The 12,210-nt window shown below is 45.1% G+C and overlaps 1 protein-coding gene and 1 long non-coding RNA gene across 2 annotated transcripts in view; one reads left to right on the top strand and one right to left on the bottom strand.

Annotated features, from left to right (window-relative positions):
* The window catches only part of UBAP1 (ubiquitin associated protein 1), a 28,290-nt gene extending 20,954 nt beyond the window's left edge, over positions 1 to 7,336 (bottom strand). The window contains exon 1 of the mRNA XM_083466104.1: positions 7,096 to 7,336. The gene's annotated coding sequence lies outside the window, so the exon portion shown is untranslated. The remainder of the gene's footprint in view (positions 1 to 7,095) is intronic.
* Positions 314 to 3,349, top strand: LOC310689101. Its single transcript, XR_014517319.1, has 2 exons — positions 314 to 1,528; positions 2,003 to 3,349. It is a non-coding gene; the product is annotated as an uncharacterized lncRNA (long non-coding RNA).
* Positions 7,337 to 12,210: the final 4,874 nt, after the last annotated feature.

Below are 12,210 nucleotides of genomic sequence, written 5' to 3'. Positions count from 1 at the left end.
ACTTAAAATACCTAGGCCTATACAATTATGTGTAACAGCATGTGAGGTGGCCTTGATTTAAAAAGCTAACATTTCTATATTTTTATTTAATGCCAGTAACTGGTTTTTTCTGTGCCATTCAATGGTAAAAGGTGCCATTTACCAGAAATTGACATACTGAACTATATGATCATATAATAATCTATTTAATGTTAACAGCTTCATTTTTATATGTATTCATATAGTTTTATCAAGCTGTGTTTTAGTCACCAAAGCAGTTATTAAGTGTTAGAGCTATTAGGAGCACAAGATAGCCTATTACTGAATTTACTTGTATCAAACCTTCGCGGCATTGCCCCATTGAATAAAAGTATCTGTACAGTTTTTGGTTGCCATCTGAACAAGTTTACCCATGAATAAACATGTATATTAACTAATTATATCGTTTCCAATGCATTAAAATGAATATTCTCCTATTTTAAAGGAAAATCTCTAATATTCTCATTAATATTCTCCAAAAGATTATTCTCGAGAATTTAACATCACTAGGACTGACTGTGATCAATTATCAGTTAAACATCTGGAGTCATTCTACATCAAATCAACGCAAAAAACAAGGGTTTCGCCACCCACCGTCTCGGATTTTGATGAAACATGGTGTACACCCTTCCCTTATGGTTGAAAGAAACCCCCTTAAATTTTTCCCCTCTATCTCAAATGGTTTTAATTTTATAGCACTTCAAAGTTTCGTGAAATCTGTGTTTCTGTTCCTCTTGAGATCCTCGGCCTTGTGTGCATTTTATATTTTTTCTCTATAACCAATGATCAGATCTCTTTGAAATTTTACACAGAGCTCAATAACATGATGAGGATTTCAGGAAAAAATACACCAGCACTCAAAAGATTTTATAAATGCCTAAAGAAATGTACAAATGTAGTTTATGTAGTTTTTTGGTGGAAAAATGAGGTTTAGAAAACCTAAATTTTCAGTGTGAGGGCACGATGGAATCAAATGTTTTTGATGGTGAAAATTATTGCAAAGACATGCTCTTTCTCAACGAAGAATCAAATTTATAAAATATCATGTGGGAAGCAGCCCACGGAGGCTGTTTAGCCGGCCCATGAGCTGACCCAAGCCGCCCGCTCGGCGAGTCCCCACGCGCTGCACTAAACCGGCGCAGTGCGGCACAGGACCTCTCTTCCACGGCTCCGGAAATCGCTTCTGCGCATGCCCAGACGCCGAAAATCGCTTCTGCGCAGGCGCAATTTTGAGCATCTGGGCATGCGCAGAAGTGATTTCCGGTGCCGCGGACATGCGCAGACCTGATTTCCAGCGTCGCACTGCGCTGGTCTGGCCCACGGAGGATCTCCGGGGGAGTGATCCGGTCCATGCCCGGTAAGCCTTGCCAAGCCCTGGCCGAAGGTGAAAATGATTCCACAAACCGTTCCCAATAGTGGCACTGGGTACTTCAACTGGAGATGCAACAAGCAAAGAGTCAAAGTCCCTCCAAAGTCAAACGACTTTATCCTCAATATGTGTAGGGTGGGTGTGGCGAATGCCTCCTAGGTGGGTCATAAGGAAAGGGTTAAAAGGAGGGTGGAATCTGATAGGAGTAGTTAGGGTTAGAGGGGGAGTTGTGTGAAAGTCAGTTGAGAGTTGAGAGTTGAAGAAGGAAGAGGCAGGAATAGCCTGTGGGTTGGTCGAGTTGTGTGGTGAAAGAGTGAGAGGAATTATTAGATGGAGTCAGATAGATAGATAGTTGGGATAATCAGTTTGAAGTTGTTAGGAACGAATAGGACAGTTAAGGAACTAAGAATAAGAAACTGCCAAGAAAAATTAACTGAAACCATAAGCTTGTTCATGCCGATAAAATAAACTTGATTATTTGTTAATGTTAACAACTGTCTGGACTCCGTATGTACCCGTAAGAAACGGGTTGGTGGCAGCGAAGAAAGCAATCACAGTGGTGGCACAGGGTCAATAGACTGCCAAATGTCCGGGGGCCCTGTGTGATCACCACAGTGGGTTTTCATGGGGCTTTAGAGGTCCCTCCCCCACACGGGGAGCCAGTAACTTCCAGACTATCCAAGATAACTCGACTGGCCTGCTACTAGAGAACATAATGCGAACTGCAAAATGAACCTTTTTGCAGCCCACACTGCCACATAGCAGGCACTATTATTTGTTCTTACCAGTGTTTGGTTGACTTCAGAGCGAGACTTGCGCTATTTAACAATCATTTAATCAATGTGGTTTTTTTCTGTACCAGGTCAAGGATTTAACATCGACAAGAACACATTTTTACATCTCTGCTTCTAATGTCCTGCTGTATGTCTATTCAACTTAATACTGCCCACATGGACAATTGGAAAGGCCATAGCTGCCAGGGTATCACGGAGATTGACACCTCCAACTCTCAACACGTTTGAATTAAGTGAGCTGTACTGAACAACAATAGACCTTACTTTCAGGTAAACAATGTTAGAATTGAAAATGTTCAGAGTCCTTTTAATTCCTGAAGCTCCTCGACATCTTTCAAAGTAAGTATCATCCCACAGAAGAACACTGAGAGCATTTTCTCTATCTGAAAACCTCAGTCGAAATGTTTCTTTTAAAAGCTGTCACAAGACAGCACACATGTTAACATCTGAAGTTAAAGAACACTCATGATTCAGATTACTTTTTGCTTGCTATTTATTATGCCAGCCTTAGGATGGAAGCCAAAATACTCGGCATTCCCCTAACTTTCTACAGAAGATTAAATTGCAACAGCATTGCAAGCAGTGTACATTGCTTAGTTTGCAAGAATCTTATGTTTGCAGAAAATTGGGTGATGTTCAACTCAGTCATACTCAGAACAGACCCAGGGAAATCAACGGACTTGTCTACTCTAGGTGTGACTTAGCTGGAATCACCAAGTGTGTTTCGTCCCCCTTCAGCTGCATGGCTAACTTCTACAAATGTAAAGTGAAAAGTTATTCAGGCCATGAATTAATTCTTGCTGCACACATTATCATCAAGTCTAAGTGCGACCTTAGTTTTAAGAGAAGATTCATTTCTCCAACTTTACTCAGGGCTTGAAATTAGCAGGGAGCCAGGCACATTTTGCACCAAAATATTCACCATTTGTGAGCACTTCAAAAACTCTGGGTGCCATTTTTGGAACCTGGCTGACACTCAAGGATTACTGAAATGTATGAGATTTGAAACCTCAAAGTATATGTTAGGGATAGACAATATGTTAAAGGAGTTTAACAATAAAGAGTAGAGTGTTTTGAAAACTGGAGGATGTTACGAATGACACTTTTGTGTCAATGCAAAAGTGAATTGCATATTAACTCATGCTTATCAAAATAATAAATAAAATGTGTTGCAGACCCCCACAGTGGGGACTAGATTTCCTGTTTTGGCACCCACAACCCAGGTGCCAGAAGCCATTTGGCTCCTAGCTTTTCTATCCCAGTTTCTAACACTGACTTTACTATGCTCCAAATAACCATAGTTTGGAAAGCTAGTGTGTTCTAGTGTTCACAGTGTTGGGCTAGGATTCAGAGCACCAAGTTCAAAACACTATTCAGCCTTGCAGCTCACTGTGGGACCTTAAGCAAGTCACTTCTTGCCTAATCTACCTCAGAGTTGTTGGGAGAATAAAATGGAGAGAGCAAGTATCATGTAAGTCAGCAAGAGGTCCTCTGCTAAGAGATGGAATATAACAGCAATAATCAATCTATTAAATATATACTGTAGATATATAGCCTGTTAAGATTGTATGTTAATTGCGCCAAACAAAGTCCCATTCATCATCACCTCTGCTATTTTTTTAAAAGGTTATGTCTGAAGGACTGGCAAGGAACCCATGAGAAGACAACACGCCAAATGAAGTAACTGTGACTCAGTAAGAGGAAGTTGCACTGCACACTAATTAACAGTGTCATCACCTACAGAGTTTCCCACCTCAGGCAAACTCAAAAATTGAAATAAAAGAATACAGCCTATTATAGCCAATCAGAGCACAGCATTCCTCACCTGAATTCTCTTGTCTTTTAATTTTAAATCTTGCTCTTCTTTGAGGGAGCTTACAATAGCACATATGCCCCCCAAAGGTTATGCTCATAACAGCTATGCGAGGTAGGTATGGCTGAGCGAGTATGACTTGCCCAGGTCCTCTCGATGAGCTCAGGGCTGAACAAGGATTTGAAACTGGGTTTCCCCAGTTGTAGCCCAACACTTTAACCAGTACACTGTTTCACTGATAATGGACATTGATTAGAAAAGGTATTTACTTCCGCTGGGATCCATGTCCCTTACAGTATGTGTGTGTTTTGAGCTGACTGGAATCCACCCCAGGCCAGAAAAAGGCCTTTCTGTGCAGCCCTTCCCAGTCAGAACAGCTAGTAAACACAACTGACAAAACTACCTACAGAGAACAGTGAAAGCATTATTCTACTCCAAAGACAGGACGGAAGGCTTTCGGGATGAAAGCCTGCAACAGTGTATTGAGAAAGGTGGTGACCTATGCTCCCAATTCTGAAGCGAGTGGAAAATAGTAGTACTGTATTAGTTACAGCACAATCCCATGCATGTTTTACTTGGAGACCTCATGTTAAACTGGGCTTATTCCCACGCACGTAATAAAACTGTGCTACTAGACTCTACTCAAGATATAAGGAGATCATTGGAGGATCAAAGTTGGGGGATGTCACATACAAAATGAAGTCTCCCATTCTTCAAACCTTTCATAAATATTTTCTGAGACAGGAGCAAGGTTTCCAATAAATAATGTGACCCAAGAGATTTTTCACATGGGAAGCTACTCCACATGGGATGTTTGAGAAAAGGACTCCACATTAAAATGACAGAATGCTTATATACTTTGGGATCTTACCAGTCAAAAATGAGGTTTTTTTTCTCAAGACACACAAGCTCTGTAAGTCCAACACCAACCAAGTTAGGTAGTGATACCCCTCCACCCTTTCAAACAGCCAGAAGCATATCCTGTTAAATAAATACACATATATGCTTTGAACAAACCAGCCAAAAATTTATTGCCTGTCAAATGATGCAGTTCCTCACTTCAGGAGAAATGTACATTTTGAAATACTGATACTCTGCATTAAACAGTGACAGTGCTGTGTTCCACAAAGTCAAGTCAATTCAGCCATTAAACTCAGCAAAGGGAAGGAGCGAGACCTGAACTCTCTACCTCAAGTAAATGTAGTTGGGCTGAAACACTGGTCTAAGGCTCTAAGCTATTTTGAAGGCGGCAGGATATATATGACAAATATATCTCCATAAAATAAACATCTCCTCTGTTGGGCAGCCTTAGTCACCTGCTCTACAGTCTGCTCTGAGAACGGTAATCTCTACAATATCCTTACAAAGTACACCCTCATTATCTCCCTCAAAATGCAAGTCAGAGGCCAATGAATTGTTTCCTTTAAACTACTTATCAAGAACCAACAAGGGTGAGATTTCAGAAGGGGAACTTCTGTTGCTATTTGCATTGCAACAGCCAACGACTCACATTTAAACAGAGCTTACACTGTTCAAAGCACTCAAAACACACTATCTTTTCCAGAACTGGAATATGCTAGTCACCAAGATGAGTCTGAGCTACAAATCAGGAAATCACCAGTTTGCCTCTATCCCTCTGCCACAAACACACAAGGGCACCTTAGGGAAGCAACTGTCACTCAAGTTATTCCAACTCACACAACAAAGAGCTGGTATAGGTCCGGCTTACCTTAAGGACTGCTCTAATAACAGCAGGATAGTGCAACATGAAGGCCTCTGACTAATCAGGAGCATTTCATTCCTTACAACAGCCCTGTGAAGTCGATTGAATCCTACAATTCCCATCCGTCAGCCAAAGGAGCATGAGTCACCTATTGCTATTCAAGAAGGAATGCCAGCCTGGACGGAACAGAACACAAATGCATACAACTCCCCACTTTGCTTTGGCCTTGAATAACTGATCCCTCCAGTGATCGACTTTTCACCCCACCCTCTCCACACACTCCTTAACTGGCCTCTTTCCTATTCCTATTGTATGGGTGGGGGGGATTGTTGGTTTGTTATGTTCTTCTTTCTATTATGCCTTTTGTGTCCTCATCTTGTATTTCTATGTTGTGAACCGCCCTGAGACCTACAGATGAAAAGCAGTATACAAGTATAGTAATAAACAAACCAACCAAATTCTGTGACCACTGTTGCCAGGAGAGGACCCAGTCTCTCCCTCTTTAGCCAACGGGAGGCAACAACGGCCAGAAAGGCGGGACATAAACACACACACGCAATATATATACACATATACATATACACAAGACACACACAGTGCTTTTTTGTGGGAGGCCGCAGAGGTACGCATAACTCTAAATATTGCGTGAATCTATGTACTTTTGTCAATTTACTGTATTTATTTTTAGCAATCTGAACTAGGAAATGGTGATTTCCTTGAGTCAAAATGAGAATACCCCCATATATATATATATATCATACACATACACAGTACAGGGAAGAACTGTGTGTGTGTATATATATATATATATATATATATATATGCATGTGTGTGTATAAAATATGTGTGTGTGTTTATATATCTGTGTGTATCTGTGTGTGTATGTACATATATATATTATCTAAATCTACACCTATATAGTTAGTTAGAGGCACTAAGCGTCAGTGAGGGCCACCTGAGGATGACAAACCGGGCCGCGAGGGTGGAGCTGGGGCCACAGGCGTTCAGACCCCAGGGGCGGGGAGGGAGGGGGCAGCGATCTTGATGTCGGCCAGAACTCGAACTCGGGACCTTCCAGGCCAGGGGGGCTCTCGCGACCACCGAGCCCTCCCGCCCGCCCAGGGGGACGGAGAAGCGAAGCCCCCGAGTCCCTGTCAGGGATGGAGGTTCGCCCCAGGGGCGCCGCGAAGCCAGCCTGGGCTCATCCCCACCTGCGGGGGTCTTTCCCTTCCCCATCCCCGCCCGCCCAAGCGCGCCTGCGCAGAAGGACGCGCGCGCGCACACCCCTCAGCGGCGAAGAGAGAGGCGCGTCGCCCCGCCGACACTCGCCCCCTACCTGAGGGGCGGCCTCCGCCGCCGCCGCCTCCGGCCTACTCACCCCGGATAACGGCTGCTGCGGCTGCTACTCGTACTCGTCACGCTCGCCCGCGGCCCTGCCAGCTACAAGTCCCCGCCGGCCGCGGCCACCACGACGACGAAGACGACGAGCCGCCTCCCCTCTCCGTACCCGCCTCGGCAACAGCGCGACGCCATCTTGTCTCCCCGCCCAACGCGCACGCGCACAGGCCCCCCTCCTCTCCGGCCGGCAGCGACGCGTGGCGTCACGACGCCGATGACGCGGCGCGGAAGAGAGCGAGAGCCGAGGGGCTCGAGAGGCGCTTCCGGGTTGCTGGCTGTGGCCGCTTGGCGTTGCCATAAACTGGGACGGAGGGAATTATTATTATTATTATTATTATTATTATTATTATTATTATTATTATTATTATTATTATTATTATTATTTATTTCTATACTGATTTTTAAATACAAACTTTTATTGCTTTTTAAACTTCAGTTTGGATCCTATTCAACTCAGTACATAACACAAGATATGCCGCTTTATATTTGTAAAGGGAGAAAAATCTCAGAGCGGTTTGTTGTTGTTATTGTTTAGTCATGTCCGCCTCTTCGTGACCCCCTGGACCAGAGCACGCCAGGCACTCCTGTTTTCCACTGCCTCCTGCAGTTTGGTCAAACTCATGCTGGTCTCTTCGAGAACACTGTCCCACCATCTCGTCCTCTGTCGTCCCCTTCTCCTGGTGCCCTCCATCTTTCCCAACATCAGGGTCTTTTCCAGGGAGTCTCCTCTTCTCATTAAAGCACATTAAAACTTCAAATAAAACAATCCAGAACAAAATGTTCCTGAAGAAAGTCAAATATAAAGTGAACGTTCAGAGCAATGTGATTAACAGGAAACTAGAGATTTGAAAATAAAACACTGCTACATGGAGTCCTATATAGAATGGACATGTAAGGCAGCACAATTAAGAAGAGGTTAAATATTAACATATGCATAGTTGATATGCATTAGTTGTCAATCCTGCCAGTGGTGTGTGTGCTGCCATCAGTGCTGGATTATGATTGTTGAGTTCTGGTTATTGTCTTGTGTTACCCCCTTGATGTTTCTTTTGAAATGAATAGATTATTATGTATCATTATTATTAATTAATAATTACCCAATCAAGCACCAGCAAAGCACAGGCATCAATTTACTAATTTATTTTAAATAACAATAGCAATAATGTGATATTTGTGAAGTACTCTACTTCTCATGGAAGGGGCGGGGAACAGAACTTTGTTAGACTTCCTTACACTCCGCTGCACAATCGCCCCACCACCATTTTTCTGTTCTGGAATCATAGAATTGTAGACTTGGAACTGATCCTGAGCATCAACCCCGTGCAATACAGAGATCTCAAGTCTTTTTATTAAAGTACACTCCTCCCCCCACCAGGCTTGGGGGCGTCCCTAATGTCCAGTAGTTGTTGGCATCCAACTGTATCAAGTGACAATATATTAAGATAATGTAAGGTAATCAGATCCTGGCAAAGATTGCCAAAGAAGAAGAAGAAGGTCCGTAGGAGGTTTGGCTCAGAGGAATTAGTCCAGTTCCAGACTGTGCATGATGGCAAGGGAGAGAAAGAAGTGCCAGCGGAGGTCCCATCTTCCCTTTTTCTGTGGTTATAAGTTGTTTTAAGTTATTTTTAAAGTTGTGTTTTCATTGTTGTAACCAGCCTGGGACCTTAGAGTGAAGGGATATAATTGCTGATGATAATAATGTTACATTTAAAGTGGTTGTTTTTGTTGAGTCGTTTAGTCGTGTTCGACTCTTCGTGACCCCATGGACCAGAGCACGCCAAGCACTCCTGTCTTCCACTGCCTCCCGCAGTTTGGTCAAACTCATGTTCGTAGCTTCGAGAACACGTCCAACCAACTCGTTCTCTGTCGTCCCCTTCTCCTTGTGCCCTCCATCTTTCCCAACATCAGGGTCTTTTCCAGGGAGTTTTCTCTTCTCACGAGGTGGCCAAAGTCTTGGAGTCTCAGCTTCAGGATCTGTCCTTCCAGTGAGCACTCAGGGCTGATTTCCTTCAGAATGGAGAGGTTTGATCTTCTTGCAGTCCATGGGACTCTCAAGAGTCTCCTCCAGCACCACAATTCAAAAGCATCCATTCTTTGGCAATTAGCCTTCTTTATGGTCCAGCTCTCACTTCCATACATCACTACTGGAAAACCATAGCTTTAACTATATGGACCTTTGTCAGCAAGGTGATGTCTCTGTTTTTTAAGATGCTGTCTAGGTTTGTCATTGCTTTTCTCCCAAGATGCAGGCATCTTTTAATTTCGTGACTGCTGTCACCATCTGCAGTGATCCTGGAACCCAAAAAAGTAAAATCTCTCACTGCCTCCATTTCTTCCCCGTCTATTTGACAGGAGGTGATGGGACCAGTGGCCACGATCTTCGTTTTTTTGATGTTGAGCTTCAGACCATATTTCGCGCTCTCCTCTTTCACCCTCATTAAAAGGTTCTTTGATTCCTCCTCACTTTATGTGGTCATCTGCATATCTGAGGTTGTTGATATTTCTTCCAGCAATCTTAATTCCGTCTTGGGATTCATCCAGTCCAGCCTTTCTCATGATGAATTCTGCATATAAGTTAAATAAGCAGGAAGACAATATAAAGCCCTGTCATACTCCTTTCCCAATTTTGAACCAAGCAATTGTTCCATATCCAGTTCTAGCTGTAGCTTCTTATCCCACATAGACATTTCTCGGGAGACAGATGAGGTGATCCGACACTCCCATTTCTTTAAGAATTTTAAGCTTGCTGTGGTCGACACAGTCAAATGCTTTTGCATAGTCAATGAAGCAGAAGTATATGTTTTTCTGGAACTCTCTATCTTTCTCCATAATCCAGCACACATTTGGTCTCTGGTTCCTCTGCCCCTTCGAAATCCAGTTTGCACTTCTGGGAGTTTTCGGTCCGCATACTGCTTAAGCCTGCCTTGTAGCATTTTAAGCATAACCTTGCTAGCGTGTGAAATGAGCGCAGTTGTGTGGTAGTTGGAGCATTCTTTGGCACTGCGCTTCTTTGGGATTGGGATGTAGACTGATCTTCTCCAATCCTCTGGCCACTGCTGAGTTTTCCAAACTTGCTGGCATATTGAGTGTAGCACCTTCTTTTAGCATCATCTTTTAAAATTTTAAATAGTTCAGCTGGAATATCATCACTTCCACTGGCCTTGTTATTAGCAGTGCTTTCTATCATACCACTTTAAACAGTCATGGCTTCTCCCTAAGAATCCTGGAAACTGTAGTTTATAAGTGCTGAGAGTTCTTATCTTTACCTCAGAGAGCTACAATTCCCAAGGTGGTTTAAGGATCAATCCCACTCCTGGGAAGATTGTAGCTCTGGGAGGGGAATAGGGGTCTCCTAACTGCTCTCAGCACCCTTTGGGGAAAGCCTGAAGTGTGCTTAGTGCTGCTGCCTTGAAATAAAGAATAGAAAGACAAAGAATAGAGTGGTAGCTTTTTTTAAGGCTTATGTTCCAGGAAAACAAACTTTGATGGAGTAGGTCGCTGAATAATGTAAAGGGAAATGCATGTGTCATGGATTAGATTTACAGTGTTTCCCAACCGGTGGCCGCGAGACGTTGCCTGGTGTGCCGTGGGAGGGAGGCGGGCGAGTCGGACAGCGAGAGGCAGGGCGGCGGCGGCGAGGAGAGGCCGCCCAGCACGGGGCTCTCGCCGTCTGCCTGCCTGGCTGCCTGCGTGGCGCTGTGCTGGTCCCGGGGGTAAGGTACCTTGGGCGTAGCAGAGTCCACACGAAGAGGGGCAAGGTCCGAGGCAGAGAGCCGGGCGGGGAACAGGTACGCTGGAACAGGAGGCTGTGCAGGGAACAGGAACACCGGATGGTCGGGAACAGGAGGCCGAGCAGGGAACAGGAGTACCGGATAGTCAGGAACAGAAAGCCGAGCAGGGAACAGGAGTACCGGATAGTCAGGAACAGGCCGAGCAGGGATCAGGAACACAGGAAGGTCCGAAGCCAACAATGACGTTGCTCTCGCAACCTGGGGCCGGGCTGACTGGGCTTTTATCCTCTTCTAAGGCCAGGGGCGGTCCCGGCCCCCAGGAGCCCCGCCTCCTCTGGCCTTAAGGCGAGCACTCCTCCTGGGGGCAACCAGTTCCCTTCGCCTCTCTGCCCTAAGCCTCTGCAGATCAGGAGAGGCCGAAGGGTTACTGGGCCCTGGAGGAGGCTCACCTGTGGCCACTGAGTCGTCAAGCCTCTCTGGGGCCAGAAGGGTTTCACCTGGGGCCAGCTCCTGATGCACTGCTACAGGTGCAGGTTCTTCAGCATCTAGGCCTTGCCCCAGTTCAGCCGGCCCTGGAGGCGGGGACTCTTGTGCAGGCTGGGATTCCTCTGTTTCATCCTCCGAATCGGAATCCCAGGCCATCACAGGCGCTGACGTCACGGGGCTGTAACGTGCCCCACATAGGCACACGCGGGGCGGCGAGCGAGCTCCCTCCCACATCCCATCGCCGCTCGCTTCGGCCGGCCTACTGGGCTGTCGCAGGCGGAAGGCCTGCGCATGCGCGAGGTTTTCGCGCCTTCGGGATTCCCTTCACGCCTTCCTCCTCCCAGGTCCTTGAGAGCGCGGGAAGCGGCAGCGCGAGACCGGCGTTGAGCCTCGTAGGTATTGCGCTTGCCAAGGCAGTCATTTGGGAAATGAAAACTTGCAAAGCAAGCAACCAGTTCAATCTGAAGTACGTGTATGCTTAATATCCTGTATCTGAAACCTGTTCTGCCCCCTCCCCCACACTTGGTGCCATTTTCATCTACACATTCAGCAGAGTAAGTTGACCCAGAATAGTACCAATTCAGATGGCAGATGGGAGAATGACAGTGCTGAATGCTTTCCCATGTAGAACAGTCCCTGCAAATAAAAACCTAGCATATTTGGAAGAGGGATGCTAGCCTAACCATTACCTTCTATGCTGTTACTATTTTTTTATTTTATTTTTACATAAGTAAAAAGTGACCTTTCCCCATCTGGCATGGTGGTGTGCCTCAAGATTTTTTTCATGAAACAAGTGTGCCTTTGCCCAAAAAAGGTTGGGAAACACTGGATTAGAAGGATGGGGTGGAGGATGGCTTCAGAGTTAGGGCACATTGTTA

The sequence above is a fragment of the Podarcis liolepis genome, assembly GCF_965112155.1.
Source record: "Podarcis liolepis genome assembly, chromosome: 11".
Lineage (NCBI taxonomy): Eukaryota > Metazoa > Chordata > Lepidosauria > Squamata > Lacertidae > Podarcis > Podarcis liolepis.
Note: the sequence above shows the minus strand (reverse complement) of the source record. Positions and strands in the feature narration are given on the sequence as shown.